General features: G+C 45.3%; 1 protein-coding gene and 2 long non-coding RNA genes across 3 annotated transcripts in view; all 3 read right to left on the bottom strand.

Annotated features, from left to right (window-relative positions):
* Window positions 1-23,251, bottom strand: part of AHCYL2 (adenosylhomocysteinase like 2) — a 65,841-nt gene that overhangs the window by 40,570 nt on the left and 2,020 nt on the right. The window lies entirely within an intron of this gene.
* Window positions 4,450-6,833, bottom strand: LOC136361184 (uncharacterized). The gene is made up of 2 exons (XR_010743596.1): window positions 5,948-6,833; window positions 4,450-5,770 (listed from the first exon to the last, which is right to left on the bottom strand). It is a non-coding gene; the product is annotated as an uncharacterized lncRNA (long non-coding RNA).
* LOC136361179 (uncharacterized) lies at window positions 20,590-22,598 on the bottom strand. The gene is made up of 2 exons (XR_010743595.1): window positions 22,001-22,598; window positions 20,590-21,939 (listed from the first exon to the last, which is right to left on the bottom strand). It is a non-coding gene; the product is annotated as an uncharacterized lncRNA (long non-coding RNA).

Raw genomic sequence — 23,251 nt, forward strand, 5'->3', positions numbered from 1 at the left:
TTAGTTTTCCTTTCCCATTGTTTACAGCACTTTTAGAGTTTTTCTTTCCCAGTGTTTACAGCATTTTTAGAGTTTTCCTTTCCCGGTGTTTACGGCATTTTTACACTTCTCCATTTAAAACTCTAATGGATTTTCTCCTCAGAAATCCAAGTGGATTCTCCCAAAGGCTCAACAGGCAGCTCCACATCCTCCAGGCCCCTTCTTCTCCTCACTTCAGCCTCCCCAGGCAGAGGCAATAAAATAGTCATTTCTGAGGGAGTGAAAAGCTGCAGCCTTGGATATTTGCAAAGGGAAATCTTGAGCCCTCTACAAAAGGTTCCAATCTGAACCTGTCCTCAGCAGCTTGGAAAATGGGATTTAATGGGATTTAATGAGGGTGGCAGGAGGAAAAAGTGAAAGGGAGCAATTTGAGAGCCCCCGAATTTAGATTTAACAAGGAACGTCCTCGCATTTCAAGGAAACCCACGGAGATAATGGCAGCAAAAGGCTGAGAAATCCGAAGTGTGGGGGCTGGAAAAAGAAAAAGGAAAGCTGGAGGAAAGGCCAGGCTGAGGGAGGCTGTGGGAGGAGAGGCACAGGATCTCTGAAAATTACAGAAAAGCTGAACCAAAAGGTGGGACGGCAGCAGAGTTTTCCAGCTGGAAGAGAGGAATGTCTGATATTTGTTCACCTGAGCCGTGTTCACATCCCAGATAAAGCCCTGAAGGTTGGGGTCAAGGTGTCCAAAGGTAAAAAAAGAGGGGGAAGGATTTGTGAAACACACAAATAATTACAGGATTAACAAGAAATAAACTCCAAGTCCTCGCTGTCCCATCCCCACGTTGATTTCTCACCCCCCTGCACGATCAAAGATTCTGGCTTTTGATGCTTTCCAGAAAAAAAAAAAAAGGGGGCAAAATCCTACTAAAAATATGGATTCCTGCCTAATTAACAGGAATAATTGGGCTTTGTCTTTGATGAATTTCAGTGTCTAACTCTGCTGGTGTTGCCCAGACCAAACCAACCCTTCCACGTGCGACGTTTTGACGTCCACAAAACCTTTCTCAGCATTTTCTGAGGGAGAATATTGGTGTAACAGCTTTGCTGCTGTTGGAGGGTACAACAACCAGAGGCAGCTTCGGTAAAACTGAGTTTAAAGGAGGGTTTCAGCTCTAAAATCAGAGAAATTCAATGTGCAAACAGCAGCTGCTGCTGAAATAGAAAATTTGAGGAGAAATTCAGAATTCTTCCCTCTAAAAGCAGCTCCTCAGCACTGGGAAAAAATTCCTGGCACGCTGCAGGTGGGGTCATGCTGGAAATGCTGATGGAGGCAGCAGCAAAAGCTCCAAATCTCCACAAAATTTTGAGTCTGGGGAGTAAAAGCAATTTTTTTTTTTTTAACAACAAAAAAAATCCTGCCTGGAGTAGTCAGGTTTTTACAGGCAGGAGATTTTTTACTGTTAAATGCATGTAAAATATAGAAGTGTGTATGGAATTATGGTAATTTCCCTGGCTTCAAGGCATCCCTACACAATGCATAACTTCAACAAATAAATGGAAAATTCCATTCATTAGAGAAGACAATGCACAACTTAAATAAATAAATGGAAAATTCCAACGAGCCCTCTGATAAAGGAGCGGGAGCCAAGGAAAAAGGTGATTCCTCAGTCTTTTCCTGGCAAAAAGTGGGAACCTGTTTTGTTGGCTTTGCATCCGTGTTCCCAGATTAATCTGGGGGAGGAGACAAAGGTCAAGGCAACAAAATCGCATTAATGGCAATTTTTTCATTCTCAGCCATCCAAGCCTTTGATTTTTGTGTTCCTCGTGCCCTGAGAGTCACTGGCAGGTCAGAAAATATTTCAGATAATGAGATTAGAGCAGCCCCAACTCATTCCTGCTCCTTCCCTCTGCCAACATCCTCAGTCTGAGATCTGGGAAGGGCTCCACGTGTTTGGGGCAGCTGAAATAATTCAATCACTGCTGTGGATTTCATTAAATTAATGGCAAAGTTAGAGTCAAACTGGTTTTAGAGAAAGGAATTGGCTGGTCTGGTGAAACACGGGTTGTGCAGGTGTTGAACTGAAGAGGATTTCATGAAATATTCTTAATATGACACAGAAAACAGGGAATGCCGTGAGGGAAAGAATCCCAAAGCCCTGCTGTATCCCAAAGCTCTCCTCCATCCCAAAGCTCCCTTTCCACCCCAAAACTCTCCTCCATCCCAAAGCTTTTCCCATCCCAAAGCTCTCCCCTATCCCAAAGCTCCCCTTCAACTGCTTGGGCCAGAAAAGGTTCTGGGAATAAATTTCTGGATGGATACAGTGGAAGAAGTGGAAAATCAGACTCTTCCCAAATTTGGGAATACCCTAGAGTCAGGCTCTGAGCAGCCAAGGCCTCAAGTGAGTAATTAACACCCTCAGCATTAATTAACTGAGCTCTAATGATGCCTGGGTTTCCCTGAGTGTCAGCTCTGGTTTCCTCCTCTTCCCAAGCACAGGAATTCTGTCTTTGGCTCCCAGAGCACGTTTGGGATTGTGGGGTTTGGGAGCAAGCTGGAACAAAGCCCTGCAAGGGTCTCCCCAATTTTGTGACACGAGGATTCCACAGCAGCAAATCCCTGCAGGTGCTCCCTGGAGAATTCAGCCACGTTTGGGAGAGGAAAAGTGGGATGAGCCCCGGGACTGGGGCCAGGGGAGCTGTGCTGGGATGGGGACAGGGATGGGGAATGTCCCTGGGGCTCTGCACAGCTCCTGCCAGGAGCTGGTGGGGATCGGGATCTGCTCCAGGGAACAGCCCCAGCCCGGCCAGGGGAGGCTCCACTGGGACATTTGGGATCATTTCTCCATGGAAAGGGGGCTCAGGCCTCGGCAGGAGCTTTGGAGTCCCCATCCCTGGAGGTGTCCAAGGAATTCCTGGAGGTGGCACTCGGGGCTCTAGTGGGCACCGGGCACAGCTGGGACTCGGTGCCCTTGGAATTCTTCCCCAGCCTGGAGAATTTGGGAATTCTGGGCTCACACCCCTGTGAGAATTCCCAGCACATCCCGGTTATCCAGGGAATGAGCCCTGGGAAAAGAGGGAATGGCCTCAGCCTGATCCAAGGGAGATTTGGATTGGATATTTGGGATCATTTTTCCATGGAAAAGAGGGAGTCAGGCCTTGGCAGGAACTGCCCAGAGAGGTTAGGACTGGATATTTGGGATCATTCCTTCATGGAAATGCTGTGCTGGAGTCCCCATCCCTGGAGGGATTTCAAAGCCACCTGGATGTGGCATTTGGGGACACGGTGGCCTTGGCAGTGCTGGGGATGGTCGGACTGTGAGCTCCAAGGGCTTTCCCACCTCAACCATTCCATGATTTCTGTTACCATCTCTCAACTGCCATCCCTTGCTCCTTCCCAAACTCCCTGAGCACATTTCCTCCACCACCAAATTTTGGGGAAGCCCAAACCATTCCCAAACCTTCTCCCTGAAGCAGCCTCACCTCTCTCTCCCACACGCTGCCCTTGAAATTGTGAAACCACAGCCTTCAAAACACACCAAAAACCCCCCAAATCCCCCCAAATCCATCCAAACCAAAGCTCTTCCTGAAGGTTTTTCCCTCCCCTGCTGTACCCACAGCCCCAAGGGAGGGGGAAAAACTCAAGGTTTTTCGACACTGAGCTTTTTGAGGACGCAGCTCAGGGTGACCTGGAGCTCTGCGGGATTTCCTGCCCACGGTGCCAGTGTGTGCTCAGGGATTATTCTGTTTATTTAAAGGATTCCAAACATCAGCTTTTCTCACAAAGTTTAAGCTTCTTCCTCCCCTGATTTCTCCAACCTCGGTTTGAGTGCTGGGGAAGGTAAATCAGTCCATTCCTAAGCTTTTCCAGTAAAAAAAATTGACATTTTTAGCCTTTCTGGCAGCACTCCCACACCACAACAACTTCCCTTGTGAGGGACACCTTCCACTATCTCAGGGTGCCCCAAGTCTTTCCCAGCTTATCCTTGGACATTCCAGGGATCCAGGGGCAGCCACAGCTTCTCTGGGAATCCCATTCCAGCCAGGAATTCCTTCTCAAGATCCCATCTTGTCCGTGTCCAACACCATTATTCCCTCCATTCCCTCGGGGATTTTATCATGAATTTGGCTGTAGAAAACCCATTCCCCTTTCCTTGAGGAGCACAAACCAGACCCAAAGTGGTTTTGTTTTATTCTGGGGAAACGTGGGTATTTCCAGACATTGGGATTTCCAGGATTTGCCACTCCAAACTGAAATAAACACACAATAAATGAAGGAGGAAGCAGAGTCTGTGTGATCCTCAGCAGCATCCTGAAGACTCCAAATAAAACATTCCTTTTTTCCTCAACAAAATCTTAATTACCCTGGAGGCTTTGATGGCTTCAATTACCACAACGCCACATTTTAAATTTTCTTTTTTTTTTTTTAACTCTAAAAAGATCCAATTGGGCAAAAAAAACCCTCCTGCAATTGCATTTTTTATGGTTTATTATCCCAAACTACTGCAAGTGTGGAGCAGCAGGAGCATTTCTCAGCCTGGAAAATCCCGTGGGATGCACGGGCAGGCTCCTTTCCTAATTGGAAAATGATTTACGTCCCCAGTGAGGGGAAGGAGAGGCATTTGTGCCTCTCCACACAGCCAAAAGCTGGCAGTGATGGATGAGCAGAACCCGGATTTGTAAATGAATCCGAGCAGGAGATGTGGAAAATCCAGGGGATGGATGGAGTGGAAAGGAAACGAGGTTGAGAATGAGCAGTGGCGTGACAGAAAATGGGGTGTTGTTTTCAACGGGGTACTTAAAACGGGGCGTTTTCAATGGGGTACTTCAAATGGGGTGTTTTAAACAGGGAGTTTTCAATGGGCCGTTTTAAATTAGGAATTTTCAATGGGGTGTTTTAAACGGGGCATTTTCAATGGGGTGTTTTCAATGGGATACTTCCACCAGGGTACTTCAAATGGGGCGTTTTCACTGGGGTGTTGTCAGTGTTTTCGGGGTTTAAACCACGGGTTGGTTTCCAGCGTGGCTTGGTGGCCATTTTCCTTTGGAGCTTTTGGATGAGGGAGTTGTGCAAAAATTCCATCTCTCACGGCAGAATTCCATCTTCTCCCCCCTCAAAAAAGTTCCATTTTCCATGATAAAACTCCATTTTCCATGATAAAATTCCACTTCCCATGGCAAAATTCCATCTCCAACCCCCCGAAAAAAATCCCTTTTTTACGACAAAATTCCATTTTCCACCACAAAATTCCATCTTCCACCACAAAAATCCATTTCCCATGACAATATTCCACCTTCCACAGCAGAATTCCATCTTCCACAGCAAAATTCCATTTCTCGTAACAAATTTCCACTTTCCCCGCTAAAATTCCATCTTGAACCACAAAAATCCTTTTCCCACGACAATATTTCATCTTCCTCAGCAAAATTCCATCTTCCATGTCAAAAATCCACTTCTCATGAAAAACTTCCATTTTCCACATCAAAATTCCATCTTCCACCATAAAAATCCATTTCCCACGACAATATTCCGTCTTCCAGGGCAAAATTTCATTGTCCACAGCATAATTCCATTTCTTGTGAAAATTTTGCATTTTCCACACAGAAATTCCATCTTCCACCACAAAATTCCATCTTCCACCACAAAACTCCATTTCCCACAACAAAATTCCATCTTCCACATCAAAATCCCATTTCTCACCACAAATTTCCATTTTCCACAGTGAAATTCCATCTTCCACCACAAAAATCCATTTCCCATGATAAAATTCCATCTTCCATGGCAAAATTCCACCTTCCACCAGAAAATCCATTTCTCACGACATTTCCATTTTCCACAACGGATTTCCATCTTCCACAGCAAAATTCCATTTTCCACGTCAAAATTCCATCTTCCATTACAAAACTCCATTTCTCATGCCACATTTCCATTTTCCATGATGAAGTTCCATCCTCCACCACAAAATTACACTTTCCATTACAAAAATCCATTTCTCATGACAAATTTCCATTTTCCACTACGAAATTCCACCTTCCACCATAAAAAATCCTTTTTTAACCACAAATTTCCATTTCCCAGGACAAATTTCCATTTTCCACACTCAAATTCCATCTTCCATGACAAAACTCCACATTCCACGACGAAATTCCATTCCTCACAACAAATTTCCATTTTCCATGATGAAATTCCATCTTCCACAGCAAAATTCCATCTTCCTCGTCAAAAATCCATTTCTCATGACAGATTTCCATTTTCCATGACGAAATTCCATCTTCCACGACAAAGCTCCACCTCCCACAGCAAAACCCTCATTTTCCACCACAAAAATCCACTCCTTACGACCAATTTCCATTTTCCATGACAAATTTCCATTTTCAACAATGGAATTCCATCTTCCACAGCAAAAATCCATTTTTCAAGGCAAATCTCCATTTTCCACGACGAAATTCCATTTCCCACCACAAATTCCCACCTTCCACTTCTGCTGCCCTTCCTGACAAGGCCAAAACTAAAGAGGCCAGTGGAGGGGAAAAAACATAATTAAAAAGCAAAATGGACTCTTGTGCAGCTCTGTGCTCGCCCAGGGAAAACGAGGACACGTTTGACGAGGGTGATTAATTTGCTGGAGAATGGTTTGGTTGACATTTGCCATAAATTGGCCAGGAATCAAAAAAAAACAGGGAAAAAAACCCAGCCACACATGAATTACTGAGCCAGGAACGAGATTTCTCACACAATTTTGGTGTGGAGAGAAAATAATAATAATTATAACAATAATAATAATAAGGGGTGGGAAATGGAGGCTGGGGAGACCCAGAGACCAGGATCCCAAAATTCCATCCACGTTTTCCTGAGTGTTTCACTGTAAAATAATGGAAATTATGGATGGGACAAGCAGAGACAAGAGAAAAATACCAGCTTGAAGTCAATTATTGAGGAATTCTCCATCCAACTGCTTCAACCCCATCCCACAGACTCCAAATAAACCCAAAGTCAAGCAGATTTTTTAATTAAGGTGAAATTAAAGCTGCACTGGATCAGAAAAATTCCAGGAGAGGGATCTGGGATGAGGAATGGAGCGACAGAACACAGGGAATGGCTTCAGACTGGAAAAAAGGGGAGATCTGAGTGGGATTTTAGGAAGGAATTCCTGCCTGGGCTGGAATTGCCAGAGAAGCTGTGGCTGCCCCTGGATCCCTGGAAGTGTCTAAGGAAAGGCTGGAGAAATCTGGGATAGTGGGAAGTGTCTCATAATTGTGAGAGAAATGAAGTCCAGCTCAGAAGTCCAAATAAGTATAAATAAATCTCATTATCCATGCTGAAACTAATTGAAACAATCCCATTTAAACCAGTGAAGACAACCCAGACCTTTGGGTTTGGACACCTCAATCCTCTGCCGGACTTGGAATTTTCCAAATCTGGAATTTCCCAAATTCCCAGCGAAGTCAGCATCCCAAAGCAGACAAAGCTCCGCATGTCCAGCCTTAATTACCAAAACCTGAGGGAAATTTAAGTCCCGGCCTTAAATCAGCTGGGAACTATTTGGAATGCCAAATATCAGAGGCACGGTGTCAATACCGAGCAACCTCTCTGCACTCAAGGGCACAGACAATAAATGGTTTCATCCCAGCTGTGAAGTGATGAGGCAAAGCTTTGTGGTGCTAAAAGAAAAGCTAAAATTTGATATCTTTCCTGGCTGCCAGAGCAGGATGTGGCAGCTCTGCTGAGTTTGGTGTTGCAGAGAGGGTGGGTTTGGACAATCTGAATTCGTTTTACACGGGGGAAAAGAGAAAAGGGAAAAAAATCAGGGGAAGTTGAAGATAAACAGCATCAAAACCTTCAGTGACTGACAGAGTTCCACTCAGGGGTTTAACCTCTTCCAGGATTTTTTTTGCTCATGTTCTTTCCATTAATTTGGTTCTGGACTGGATTCTCTCCCATTTTTTCCCCCTCTACTCTGAAATTCCTCAGGGACTGAATGCAGACAGCAACGTTTGACAGAGCAGGAACTTCACGTGCAAAAAATCACCCCAGAACTGGGGCAAGGCTGAACCTCTCAGAAAAGGCTGAACTTCTCAAGTGCATGAATTGAAGGTGATTTTCTCAATTCTGACACAACCCAAACCCAGATTTGTCCAAAATTTACCATCCTGGTTTCAAAGAGAGATGGAGGGTGTTAATTTAAAATTTTAATTTCAGTTTAGTTTTAATTAATTTTTGATTTTAATATCTTCATTTTAGTGAGGAAACCCCAAAGATTGGTATCAACCAAGGTCAGGGACAGCAGACTATCCAGAGCCTGGATGAAGCTGTGGGGCTGCTCAGGTGGTTTTGTGGCACGAGGAGAAGGGAAAGGTCAGGAGAAGAGGAGGAGAAGGAATTGTGGAGGATCCAGCAGATCCTCTGCGATCCCGCACCATCTCCACCAAGCCTCCAACACCTTTTCCCAAGGATAACTCGGGAAATTAAAGAGCAACAAAGCAACGGCCTCAGGGTGAGCCAGGGGAGGGTCGGGCTGGACAGGAGCAGGAATTTCAGGAGGTCTGCAGCGCCCACACCTGGAGGTGCCCAGGGAACTCCTGGAGGAGGCACTCAGTGGACTTGGTGACCTTGGAGCACTTTCCCAACCTCACAAATCCTGGGATTCCTCAACAAGGAAGGTGTGGAGCCACACAAGGAACAGGAGGTCCCTCGGGAAGGAGGGGAAGGAGCTTCCCTGGCAGGGACCGTGGGCATTTGGTCACTCCAGTCCAAATCTGCCTGTTCTGTGTGCCCCAGGTCACCATTTCCATGAGATTCAGTCAACACCTGGAATGCTCCAGCAGCTCCCCGAGTTCAGCTAAAATAAAATGTAATTAATGCTAATTTTGGCATTAATTTTATTTTATTTTAGAGCAGCACTTGAGGGATCCCCTCTTGCTGAGATTCCAGACAGGGATGGACAGGCCAAGGCATTTTTGTGTCTAAAAATGATTCACAGAGAAAGGGAAAGCTTCCCTAATGGAGAAACATGGAGGCTTAGCTCTTGTCATGCCAAAAACAATTGAAAAAACATTAAATCAAATTTTAAAAAACCCCAACTTCTTCCCAAACCCACTTAAGGAAGTCCAGAAAAATCATCAAAAACACAGAATTCACCTGAGCTCCAAGGTAAGGTCATTTTCATTTATGGTAATATGGGAAAGAATTCCTGGCTGGGAAGGTGGGGATGGAATTCCTAGAGCAGCTGTACCTGCCCCTGGAATGTCCAAGGCCCGGCTGGAGCAGCCTGGGACAGTGGGAAGTGTCTCTGCCACGGCAGGGGTGGCACTGGGTGGGCTTTGAGGTCCCTCCCATCCAAACCATTCCAGCATTCTGTGGATGACACAACTCCTCAACACCTTTCACCTGCTGGATAGAGGCCAAAATTCCCAGAGGTTGTTTCCGGGGGTTGTGGATTTTCCACCTGAACTGCCCATCCTGGAGGTTGGGACAGAGCTGCAGCCCATCCCCAGGACCAAAATGTCCCTTTAACCACAACCACCAGCACTAATTCCCCGCTGCTGCACACAAACAACAGAGGGCAGGACACAAAGAACAAATAAACAGGAAAAAAAGCAGCTCCGAGGCCCCAGAGAACAGGGAGAGCTTTGTCTGGGCTGGGTTTGGGCCAGGAAGGTCTACACACACCTACTCAGTTCTCCTCAAGTAACCCAAGCAAGAGAATCTGAAAATCCCACCCAGAATCACTTGATGAATCAGCCAGAGCATCACAATCCCAACTCCAGCTCCAAACCAGGCTTTTTGTTGGACTTTTCATGGGGCTTCTGTCTCAGCAGAGTCGGGTGAGACACCCAAAAATGCATCACACAACCAACACTGAAAATGCTTTACATGTTCAGGCAGCCCCGTGACTCATCTGTGGTCATTCTGCTGCAGGGAAACCAGAAAACGTTTCAGCTTATTTATATTAAAAATTAAAAAAGAAAAAAAAAAAAAAAAAAAAAAAAAAAAAAAAAAAAAAAAAAAGAAAGTCAGAGGAGAATGAAAAGCAAAGCACAGAAAGTTCCTGGCACTCCGAGTTACCCAACTGCTTCTCTGCTGTGGTGAGCAGATAACGCAAACCTCGTGCAGAATCCTCTGCTGGAATGACCCAAAATAATTCTTTTCAGTCAGTGCTGCAAAGTGGATCTCAGAGGCTGTGCCCTGTCTCAAAGAACCCAACCCCACTTGAAGAGACTCCCACAAAAATGACATTTACAAGCAAAGCACTGTGGAACTTCAGAGCTGGAGAACTCTGCCAGACGCTTTTATGGGTGTTTGAGTCATCACCGATTTTATTTGAGAGAGAAAAAAACGGGTTTAGAATGAATTAAAAACCCTTTTTTTCATCTGGGGGCTGTTGCCTTTGAAAAGCTCAAAAGACATCACAGAGAGCACAGCTGGGACCAAACTCCCTCCACACCCAAGTGCTCCTGCCCATCCTCTCAGGATCCGTTTCTCCTTTCCCCCGAACTCTTCAGATGTCTGGAGATGAATCCCTGGCATTGCACTGGAGCAGGGTTTACAGGGGATGCTGGAAGAGTTTGGCTGTGGGAATGGCTGGCTGGTGTCCAGGCACACAAACAAATCTGGAGCAGGGAATAATCCAGCAGGGAGCATTTTGGGGAGGTAAGAGGGAGATGCCAGACAAAAAAGCTCTCCTGGAACATGGAGTGGATGGTGATTTCATCTCTCCTGGAATTGCTAATGATCTTCAAACAGCACAAACGCTGCTGGGGCACAGGAATGAGGAAGGCACAGGCAGAGCTGGGGGGATTTGCCCAAGGTCATCTAAAAGCACCCAGCCCCGGCCAGGCACGGGAGGATTTTCTGTTGCTCACTTCCCTGTTTCTAACGCCTCCTCCACCCCACAGATGATCCCTGTGCTGGAAGGGAGCTCAGAGCCCCTCCAGTGCCACCCCTGCCATGGCAGGGACACCTCCCACTGTCCCAGGCTGCTCCAAGACTCATCCAGCCTGGCCTGGGGCACTGCCAGAGATGCAGAGGCAGAACCTCTCTGGGAATCCAGCCCATGGGAGGATCCAAGACCCTTCCTGAAAAATCAGAGTTGGTGTCTCTTGGCTTTTCCCTCTGCTCTTTGGGTGAGATTTGGGCTGGCACGTCCATGGTGACGCCCAGGCCACAACAGCTCCAGCTTTGCACAAGTCCACCAAACACACAGCAACAAAAACCCTTCAGTGCTGTGTGTGAGGAATAAGCCAGGAAAGCAGAAACTGAAATGTTTTTCTCCTTCTGTTCAGGAACTGACATTCAGCCCTTCTGTGCCTGCTGCTGATGAAGAATGAACCATCCCAGACAACTCCTGGGAGCAGCTCCCTTCACGCTGACATCAACCAGCCCTGGTTTGCTGCTTCTCCTGGGATCAGCAACCAGCTCCAGCTCCCAGCGCTTCCCTATCTGCCCATCTGAAGGCCCCTGGAGCTCCACAAACCTCTGCAAGCCCCGATCTGCAGCTGGGCCTTCTCCCCAAAACACCTCGGGGCGGCCCGGCCTTTGTCTGCTCCTGTTTGTTCTGAACCCACAGGAACAGATCCCAAACCTGAGAACAGCTCCCCAAACCTGGGAACAGCTCCCCAAACCTGGAACAGACACAGCTCCCCAAACCTGGGAACAGCTCCCCAAACCTGGAACAGACACAGCTCCCCAAACCCGGGAACAGCTCCCCAAACCTGGGAACAGCTCCCCAAACCTGGAACAGACACAGCTCCCCAAAGCCTGGAGCAGACACTGAGCCTTGGAAGTTCCAGGCTCTGTTTGTTTCCCAAGGAGCCTTTTGTCTCCTCTCTGTGGATGCTGGAGGTGAGGGATGCTGTCCCCTCAGACCGTTCTCCTGGGCTCCCTCCACAGCCCAGCTCCAAGGAAATGCTGTCCCCACCCCTCTCTGGTGGCACTGGGACACCAGCTCAGCCCTGCTGGCCAGGATGTGATGTCCAGAGGCCACTCAGGTGTCACAGGAAATGCTGTGAATGACAGAATGCAGAACTCTGCTCTGATTTAAGCCCCTGAGATCCCTGCTGGCACCACTGACACTGCTCCTGACAGTGGGGACAAAGCCTGGCACCATGGTGGCACCCCGGTGACAAAGCCTGGCACCATGGTAGCACCCCGGTGACAAAGCCTGGCACTGTGGTGGCAGCCCTGAACCTCTCCTCTACCTCTTGTGGAGACTCAACATTGGAATTTTGAACCAGACTTGAAACTAGTTTAGATTTTTTTTTTTACATTTTTCTCTCCTTTTCTCTTTCCTCCTACTCTGTATCAGTTTGGACCAGGTTCAGCTTAAACATTCTGGGCTCCAGTCTGCAGGAAAGGAAAATAAAAATACAAAATAAAGGGTGTGAAGCCTTTCCTGGGGTGCAGGTTTTGTCACTGTGTCCTTCTGGATTCTTTGTGTCCACCAGGAACAGAAATTCCAAGAGAAACACACAAACCTGGACATCATATCCTATTTGAATTAGAAAAAAAAAAAAATCCAATTCCTTTTCCTTCCTCTCTTTTCTCTTTCCCTTTTTTCTTTTCCTCCACATGTTTGACCAGAACAATCGATCTGTTTGAAAATCATCTGCCAAGCAGCTGTTCCACATGTTCCACACATGGAAAGACATTTCAAAATTCACCTGCCAGGAATATTGGGGGGGAAAAAAAAAAAAAAAAAAAAAAAGAACAAGCAGTTAAACACAGAGCTGCTGCTAAATGCATGAAATCTGATGCTTTTCCACTCAAAAATAACACAAGATGGACATAAACAACAGGTGAAATTAGAACAAAAATAGGAAAAAAAAGCTTTGGGTTTTGAAAGTGCCCCACTGCACGACAAGAGATTTGATACTCCCAAGGTTTTCCTAAAAATTTCTATGACAAATTTTTCCACCCAGCTGTGACATTTAAGGATTTCTCCCCCATTATTCCTCTGTGAATCACGGAATCGTTATAAAATCAGGGAATGGCTTGGCTTGAAAGGGACCTTAAAGCTCTCTCAGGTTGTTTTTAAGGAATTTGGAGTGATGGGAGGAGAGGGGACAGCCTCAGGCTGGGCCAGGAGACGCTCAGAGTGGATTTTAGGGAAAATTCCTTTATGGAAAGGGTTGTTAAATATTGGGAAGGGGCTACCCAGGGAGGTTTGGAGTGCCCATCCCTGGAGGTGTCCAAGGAATTCCTGGATGTGGCACTCAGGGCTCTGGGCTGGGGATTGGGCACAGCTTGGACTCAGTGACCTTGGATCATTAAGTCTGGGATTCTGGGATTCTGTGCTGCCCCTCTGCTCTCCAGCCACACCAAATTCCAAAGCAGCCACTGCCCAAGTGCCCAGGACAACAATCCCAAACCTTTGGGGCTCTCACCGGAGCCAGAAGTTGGGACAAGGAGCTGGAATTACCAGGACTGGCTCAAGACACAACCTGCAGGAACCCTGAGCCAGCCCAAAGGCTGCTCTGTGACACTGTCCCACCACAGTGTTACATTTCATCTTCGTTTTGTCAGAGTCCAGACCCTATTTCATGTTCAGATCCAGATATTTATTCATTTTTATTTATTCATTATTCTACATTACAGTCTCACAGGCCGTGAGCTCTACAGCACTTGTAGCTAACAAAGTAAAAACGGAGCCCCTTCTCTCTCTCTCCAAGGCCTTTTAATCACAAACTGTCCAATTAAGAAATGACACCCGAATTATTTTTACTTTTAACCCAATAACCAACCACCCATGGCCCAAAATGGGGATTTTTCTACCCAGTTACAAAACACCTCCCAGAGCCATGGAGAAGAAGGTGAAAAAGAAGAATTTAACCCACGCCCTAAATCCTCCATGTTGCTTTATATCTATATTACTGTATTCCAAACCCTCAAACTCTGAGTTTCCCACCCTGTGCTATCACACACTTCTATCCAAACTCCACACCCACGATCCCAGTGCTGTTAGTTAATTCTGGGAGCCTTTTCCAGGTCACTGCAGGGTTTGCCTGGGGGTCAGTGTCTGTTAGAACAACAAGTCTAAAATTCTCCGTGCCCAGAGCTCCAGCAGGAGGGAACAGCCTGGAGTGACCCTTTCCCAGGAAAAATCAGCAGGATGAGGACGGGAACAGCTCCCAGAGGACGCTCTGAGAGTGGCACTGTCATTGTCACATCTTCCTGCCACCCTGAGGGGTCTTCCATGAGCCCTGCCAGGGCAGGAATGAGGGGATGGAGCAGCCAGGAGTCCACACAGATCCTGAATTCCCAAGGAAAATTCCAAGGAAAATTCCCAAGGAAAATCCCATTTTAATCAGTGTGGTTGCCACGGTGACTTTAATTCCACCAGCAGCTCTCCCAGTATCTCCTGACTCCAACACCAATGATCAGGAATCTCACACAATACCAACAGTAAAAAACACAACTTAAACCAATTTAAAGCCTGGATATTGAGGCAAAAAATAGAAAAAAAAAAAAAAAAAAAAAGGGAAAACACCTCCCAAAAATACCCCCCAAAACTTCGTCAGTCTCCAGGAAAATCTCCCATCTTTATCCACATGGATGAGTCTGAGCACACCCATAATTAAATATTGTTTTTTGCTGAGTCAAACGTGCTCGCCTCAGTTTTATTATAAAGGAAAAATACCATATCAAAGGTGCAGGAAGAATTATTCCTGAGAGAATAAAATACAGAATATTAAACATGGAAAAATTGCTCCCTGAGGAAGAGATTTCCAAGTTTTTTCTCTGCCTACGGCTTGAGTTGTTTGGAAAATATTCCTGTAATTTCAGCACAGCTGTAAGGAGACAAAACCCCCCTGACATCAATCCCAGGGGTTTTTTGGGAATTTTTCCCCCAGCTAAATCCTCTCTACAGGAATTCTGAAAGGAAAGTTTTCCACAGGCACCCAGCCAGTGGTCAGTAATTCGGACCGTAAAGCCAAAAATCGTTTTTCTCCCTCTTAAAATACGAATTATTTTAATCTAAAATATGAATTATTTTAATCTTCACTAATGATTTTTCTCCTCCCTGCCCTCTGCTGTCTGGAATTTCTCCTGGATTTACAGTTCAAATGTTCCTATGAATAATTGAGGAGGTGAAGAAATTTTTAGAAATTTTCCCATTTCTAAAACTCTGGGAAAACATCAAATATTTCCTATTTCCTGCACAATAAAAGCTTTCAAAAAAAAAAAGAAAAGTTTATTCCTTCAGTGTGTCCATCAAAATCCCATTTTCTGCCACTAAAATCATGGCTGGAAATGAATCCCACGGATCAAAAACTGCAAAAAATCCTGAGAGTAAGAACACCTTTAGTGTCTGATAAGTCGAAGGGTGAGGTGAGAATCAAGATTTCAGCCAGCAAACTTCCAGGAAAAAATTCAAAACCATTCCTAGAAGAAGCAGATCCCATGAATTTATTGGGAATACCAATATTCCCCTCCTTCAATTCCTCACCAAAGCCCAGTTTGTTCTGCTGGTTTTGTGCTCATCTCGGCACTATTTAAATGCGTGAAAAAATCAAAAATTCAGGGATTTGGAATTATTTTCTTGCTTGGTTATTCTCCTCTCTAGAGGGTTTCTTCCAAAACAGAGCCCCAAAATAAAACAAAAAAAAAATTAATTAAAATAAGATTTTTTTTTCTGGTCTATAGCTTGGTTCAGCACCTCCCTGGCCTCTGAGGGAAGCTGAACAAATGAAGGGAGCACAGAAATATTTTTATTTTTATCAGAGGAACCTTTGACATCCCTTCAGGGGTGAGGACCCCACCCTTTTCCCTGAAGGAATTTTCTCAGTATCCAACCTCAACCTCCCCTGGCACAACCTGAGGTTGTTTTCTCTCCTCCCTACAGGGTCACCTGTGAATATTCTGATTTTCCAGAGCAAAACCAGCACAGGAGTCACTGTCCAAACCACTGCTTCCAAGTGCTGTGATTTGTCACCTCCTCACCATGAAATAAAGGGACATTTCATTATCCGCCTGTGGCTCCTCCGGCCTGAGTCCAAAAATTTTAAAAATTAACCAAAAAAAAAGAATGTTTTTCTGATCTTTAGCACCTCCCTGGTCTCAGAAGCACCTGAGGGAAGCTGAATAAATGAAGAGAGCACAGAAATATTTTCATTTTTATCAGGGAAAGCCAAGTCAGTCTCAGTGGACTTGCTAAGGCAATAACACCCTCTGCACCTGAATCAAATCCTCCAGAGAATCCATGATTTTTTCTGAGTTATTTGAAGACAAAAAGGATTTTGTTCTCAGGTTTGGAAATCTCAGACCAGTGACAGCAAAGAGGAAAACTGGAGAGGGGTTTGATGCCAGTGGAGAGCAGAAAAGCAGATTATTTTACAGAAAACCCCTTGAATTAACACCAAACTTGAGGTGAAATGTTGGAAATCACAGCCCAGAACATCCAGGCCTGGGGGTTTTTCCCCACAAAACTCCACATCAAACACATCCTGCAAAGAATAAAATAAAAGAAACCCAATAAAAACCATCTGAAAAGGATCCAGGGTGAATTCCTGAGCTCCACAAAGTCCTGGAGAGCTCCAGGTCTGAGTCAGCAGTGAGGGAAGGAACAGCAGCAGGAAAATCTCTGCCCAAACTGGTCCTTGAGACATTTTTATGGGAACAGCTTGATTTTTATGGGAACAGCCCATTCCCTGATTTTTTCTCAAGATTAAAAATCCCTCAGTCATCTCTGTGGGGTAAATCAGGAGCAAAACTTCCCAACTCTCAGCTCAAGGCACCCCCAAACTCCTGGTTTTAAATAAAGATTTTACTCTTTTGGGATTGAATTTCCCACGGGGTGGTCAGGGATTCTGTGCAAATGTTGAACTTCTGAGCTGATTTTCCCTCCTTTTTCTGACACTGATGAAAACACAACTAGCTGCCTATTTAAGGAGGGAAAAAAAATATATATATCAATTATTGCACCACTTCTACCCTGCAGTTCAAAGCCAGGTGGGCAGCTGCAGCATTCCAAGGTTTAGGAAAAGGCTGGGCATTAAAGCTGGGAATTGCAAATAAACCCCCCTGGAATGAAGGTTTCCAGGGATGGAAAATCCAGCTGCAAAGCCAGGATGAAGCAGGAAAAGCTGGAGAACACTCCCCAGAGCATCCCAGGCCCTTTGGAATGTTAATTCCAGCGCTCCAAAGTCACATTTCCTTTCACCTGGGGCACCACCTGAACCATGAAACCTCTCAAAGTCCCTGCAAATGTGATTTATTTTCATTTCTGTTGGCCCCAGAACCTTCTGGAGAGTCACATGGAATGCTCAGCTCTCTTCATGCCTGCACAGCCAAGACATCTGTGCCTAACTCCACTCACAACAAAAATAAAAAAGAGATTTCAATGTCTATTTACATAATTACAAAAGTACATCCTCCCAGCAATAATAATGCAATGCATTTCAAAAAACTAAACAACTCAAAGCTTGAGTTCTCTCTCAGCAGCACAAACTGTACCAGAGCTCCCAATTTATGCCAAATTTAATCAGCTCCACGCACGTTTTGTTAAAGGATAACAAAATTCTGGTTAATCCAGAATCTTGGAACGAGCTGGGATAGAGGAAGGTGGCACCGGGAAGATCCTTAAGGTCCTTTTCCACCCAAACCATTCCAGGATTTTATTACAGTTGAGATAATTCACTTATAGGAATTGATTATCGTTATTTTAATAAATAATGAATAAATTATTATTGTTGTTGCTGTTGTCATTAATGAATTTATTTTGGAGTGAGCACTGATGCCATGAGCTGCACCTGATGAAATATTTGAAGTCTGAATGCTTTTTCAGCAGCTCTATCAAGCTGAATTCCCACTCTGGGAAAAGCTGGACAGATTTGGGATGCAAAAAATCCCTTGGACAACAGTGGCCTTCCCAAATCCAAGTGGAAACAAGAAATCCACATTTCCTAAAGGTATTCAGCCCTGCCTTGAGGCCTGAAGCAGGGAAAAGGTCAGATGAGAATAAAATCATAAAATTTTATTCTCTCCAATAAAAACTTCTCTTTTTTTTTAATCTTTGACCCCAATCTCCCTGTTTTCCTCAGGCCTCTTCCCTCATTCACTGGTTTTTCTCATCCCAGAGCTGGGATGAATTCCAGAAAATTTTGGTTAATCCAGCACGTGAACACTGAATTTTGTGTCCCAAAAATCACCTCGAGCCTCTCAGAAATTCCTCACAGCTGCAGCACCAAAAGGAACAAACAGAGCTGCCTAAAAACCTTCCCCTCCTTTTTTTTTTTTTTTTTTTTTTTTTTATTTCCCTCCTCCCAAAATCTCACCTCAGACGTTGCTGGGAGCAGCTGATGCTGACACTAAAAATACTGCTGCTGGTATGGCTGCGAAGCTCCACACACCTCCTGCTCCCATTTCCAAACTTTTCCATCCCAGAAAACCTGCCCTGAGCGGCCTCTGGATGCACCAAAGGGAGAAACTTCACTGAGGGCGGCTTCTCCAAGGGGAAATTTGGGCATTTCAAAGGGATTTTTGTTGCTGGTGCTGTAACTGCAGAGCTGAGCACGGAGGATTTCTCACAGTGTTGGGAGTTGATTTTCGCTTTCGCTCCCTTATTTTTCCTCCCCGGCTGCTCGTTCCAAGCCCTGGAGTGTCACGGCTCAGCTGGGGCTCACACAAACAGCCCCCAGGGGGTTTATTGCCGGGCTGGACCTCGTTCCTCGGGCTGCTTTTGAGTCTCTCTCCCATCCCTCACTCCCGTTTCGCAGCTCCTCTCTCCACACAAGGATTTACCCCGAGGAGGAAGAGGAGTTTCCCCTCCCACGACTCACGTTCTGCTCTTGGACCTTTGCCTTTGAATCAGCAAAACTGAAATGGAAAAGAAACCATTCAGCCAAACTGAAATGGAAAATAAAGCCCTGAATCACAGAATGGTTGGGGCTGGAAGAGACCTCCAAGGTGATCTCCAAGCTCGCCCTAAGTATCTATTTATCCTAAATGCTGGAGAAGAAAATGTTTTGGTCTTGCAGCCTATCACTCAACATTTTGAGAATTCCATTCTTTCAGCATTCCTTAATTTAACCCAAATGGAGAAATAGGTTTAAATCCTCCTGTCACACCTGAGCTACCTGACTCCTTCCTTCCTTTCTGAGCTCCATCTCCTCCTGGCTGCCCTTAAATCAATCCCATTGTTCCACAATTCACCAGCCAGAGGTAAAAACAAAACCTGAGAGGTCAAAGGCAGAGCCCAAAGCTGTAAGTCCTCTCCCCTGGCTCGTTTTTCATCCACCAGCTCAGAGGCCAAAAAGGTCCAGCTATGAACATTCAATCGCCTGGAAATTCAGTTTTCTGCCCCTCCAGGAAAGCTCCAGCACAAAAATCTTGGTGTAATTCTGTAATTCTGACCTCCTGGCAAAGGGCAGCTCGGCCATTCCCAGTCCAAGGTTCCCTCCCCAGCCTGTTTTTTTTTTTTTTTACAACCTCTATTTCCCTCGCCTCTTTTCATCTTCCCTGAAGGTTGATGGATTGATCCGTGAGCAGGAACCTGCTAAAATTACCCCGGATTCATCCCCATTATCCCAGCGAATTAAAGAATTTCACCTCCCCCGGGAAGGTTTTCCTAAAGAGCATTCCCAGCCTGCACTCATCCCCTGAATTTCCTGAGAATTCAGCCCCGGGGGAAGGAGCATTTCTCACCTGGCAGAAGTGATGGCTGAGAGTTAGAACAGAAAAATAGAGAGGAAAAAAATAATCCTTGTGAAAAACGAGTTCCAGTCTCTTAAAAAAAAAAAAAAAAAAAAAAAGTTGAATAAAAATTAAAAATAGACAATTAGGAGACAAAAAGCAAAAGTTTTTGGGCCGAGGGTGCTTGGCATAAAGTCAGCCAGCAGCATACTTTTCACTCCTTCAGACCTCTACTTTTAAAGATGCCGTGCCACAGATGCATGATTTAAACATTTTTTTCGTGTTGTCTTTAATAATTTTATCTGATTGATTCATTTGTGGGTGGCTCTACTCTGTCTGGTAACGTGGGTCTCATCGATCTTTTTCTTGAGGCTTTTTGGTTATTTTTGTTTGGATAAGAAAACACAAAGTTCGCAGGTTATTTATGCAGGGTGGCAAGGTGACAACCTTTCCCCACAGTTTTTGGCTTGGTCAGCTTAGACGTTCCAAAGAAGAAAAAAAAAAAAACCAAAAACCCAGTCCTTTTATTATTTACACTGTACCACAATCAGAAAATACACTCATCACTTTTCTTAACTCTACTAATAAAACACAATACAGCCCAGTTATACACGTAGCATTCATTCTAATATCTGGGAAAAGCCAAACTTATAATCCGCGTTTCTAACATTCCTTAACGGAGCCCCGAACCCCCTCATCCCTCTGCCTTTAAAACGCCCGTGGGAATTTCCCCGGGAGAAGGGCAGCCTTTGCTGGCAGCGCAATCCGCCGGGAAGCAAGGTCAGAGGCGTCGTTTAGAGGAGCCACATGAGAGTAATTTGATTTCCTGAGCAGAACAAAAAACCTCCCGCCGTCAGGTGGGTTGTGCCAGCCCGGCGAGCAGCAGGAATTTCTCGGGATGGAATTCCCTCCACTCGGCAATTTCACCCCTCGAGGGGGAAGTTTTTGGGTTGGTTTCTTTTTTTTTTTTTTTTTTTTTTCCGGAGGGTTTAGAGCCGTGACACGAGGATGTGGCACCTCGTTAGCGGCGCACGGGTGACACGGTGACAAAAAGGCGCTGCGGAGGCGTCGGCAAAGACAGAGAACAGCGCCCACGAAATGAATCAACAGCCCCGGCAAAATCAATCCCTTCCCAGCACAAAAAAAACCCCCACCTCTCGCCTTTAATCACGGCAAGGAGCACAAGAACACAGCTGGAAAGCCGAGCAGGCTGCTGGGTTTGCTGCAGAGCAGCTGGGACACGGAGGAAAAAAAAAAAAAATGAAAAAAAATCACCTTTTGCTTTGTAGGTTGGTGTTTGCTTAATAGGAAACTCGCCAGTTGTTGGGGTTTAACCTTCCCAGTGTGGGGGGCAAGAAGTCCCAGAGCCATTAAATCAAGAGCTTAATCTGATTAAATTGAAGTTTTTCTTGTGACAGGGGTCAGAACTGGATGGGTTTTAAGGTTGGCTTCCAACCCAATCCACCCTGTGACTCTTCTCTCAGCTGATGAAAAGGTCACAGAACTGTCACTTCACAACCATTAAATCAAGACTTGAATCTGATTAAATTGAACTTTTTCTGGTGGCAGGGGGCAGAACTGCATGGTTTCGAAGGTCCTTTCCAACCCAAGCCACCCCACCTCACGATTCTTCTCTCAGCTGAAGAAATGGGCACAGAGCTGTCACTTCACAACCATTAAATCAAGACCTGAATCTGATTAAATCCAAGTTTCTCTTGTGGCAGGAGTAGGAACAGGACAGGCTTCAAGGTCCCTTCCAACCCAACCCACGGTTCTTCTCTCAGCTGAAGAATTCAATCAATAAAATCAAAGTTTTTCTTGTGGGGTCAGAACTGGATGGGCTTTAGGGTTCCTTCCAACCCAAGCCACAATTCTTCTCTCAGCTGATGAAAAGGGCACAGAATTGTCACTTCACAACCATTAAATCATGAGCTGAACCTGTTTAAATCCAAGTTTTTCTTGTGGCAGAGCTGAGAACTGGACGGGCTTCAACGTCCTTTCCAACCCACCCTGTGATTCTTCCCTCAGCTGAAGAAAGGGGCACAGACTTGTCATGACAGCATTGAGATTGCCCAGTTAATTAGTCTGGGAGTCTTAATTAAGGCTCCCCCCTCCCTGATAACAGGATTTCCAGAAGTTCTGCGACTCTCAGCTGCTGGGATCTGGGAATGCTCTAAGAACTAACACAACACCAGCAGCCACCACCTCCAGAGCTGGTGAGTGATCACCTCATCATCAAAGCACCACTAAAACCCCAAAACCAGCAGCCCCTAAAGCTGGTGAGTGATCACTTCATCATCAAAACACCACTAAAACCCCAAAATCAGCAGCCCCTAAAGTGGTGAGTGACCACCTCATCATCAAAGCACCATTAAACCCCCAAATGGAGCAAACCCAGGTGACTCAGGACCTGACTCCCAGCTGGGAACACCCGGAGCTGTTCCTCAGCCCTTGGGTTCACCCCAAATCCTGGAGGGGATTTTCCAGCTCCCTCTCCATTCCCAGCTCCTCCCCGACCCCACAAGGCAAGGACTGAAGGTCATGAGAAGATCTGGGACCTTCATCCCACACCTCAGGCACGGAGTCAACTGTAAAAATCCAATTTCACCTCAGCGATGTGGAATTCCAGCATGAATCCAAAAGGAATGAAAACTCCAGGGATTTTCCTCTGAGATTTGATCTCTCTGCAGGTGGCAGAGAAAAGGCCAGCACCACTTATACTGTGTGCATATAAATTCATATAAAAATATCATCTACCCCCAGCTATTATTCCTATTTTACACCCTGTGAAGGTAAAACACAAATGAGAACATCTAAAGGCAGACGGAGAAATAAAATGCTCAAATGACAGAGAAAAAGATTTAAAATGAGAGTGGTACTTACTAGAGGAAAAAAAGAGTCCCTGCAACTTTCTGGGAACTCTTTTTTGTCTCAGAAAATCACAATTCACTGGCACTCAAGGATGGGTGTTAGGATTCCAAGGCAAGGGAAAAAAAAAAAAAAAAAAAAAAAAAAAAAAAAAAAAAAAAACCACAACAAGAAAAAGTATTTTTCTACAAACCAGTCAAGAAAAAAAAAATTACAGATTTTCTTTCTACCAAAGACTTTTAAGAATCACAGTTCCACTACAAATTTCATCTGTTTTAATTAGACTTTTACCTCTATGTCAGTAAAATTCTGTTGGATCTGAGAAAAAAAAATAAAAATCTTATTTTTATCCTAAACCTCCTTTCATCAGATGCTTCAGCTCCACCTGCCCAGTTTTACATGGGCCTGGGGACAATTTGACAGCTCCCAAAACCCGAGTTTTATTTCAATGACACGAGGATATCGAACGTTATTTCTTCCCAGGAGTCCTGCTGAGGATGAGAGGACCTGGGGGTGTGGATGTGGTGAACAAAAGGCCTGGTTTGAGGGGCTGGAACCTGCTGAAATGGCTGAGGAAAGGAGGAAAAGGAACATTTTATACTCCCAGACAGACACAGGAGGCAGCTGGGAGCTCCTCATGTGGAATTCCAGGGTTTCTCCTGGATCCCTGGCTCTGCTCCAGGGAGTGATGAAGGTCTGGAGCTGTTCCAGGTGATGACCCCATTCCCAGTCCACCTTTTTTTTTTTTTTTTTTTTTTTTTTTTTAAAAATCCTCTT

This window comes from Sylvia atricapilla, chromosome 5 (genome assembly GCF_009819655.1).
Source record: "Sylvia atricapilla isolate bSylAtr1 chromosome 5, bSylAtr1.pri, whole genome shotgun sequence".
Taxonomy (NCBI): domain Eukaryota; kingdom Metazoa; phylum Chordata; class Aves; order Passeriformes; family Sylviidae; genus Sylvia; species Sylvia atricapilla.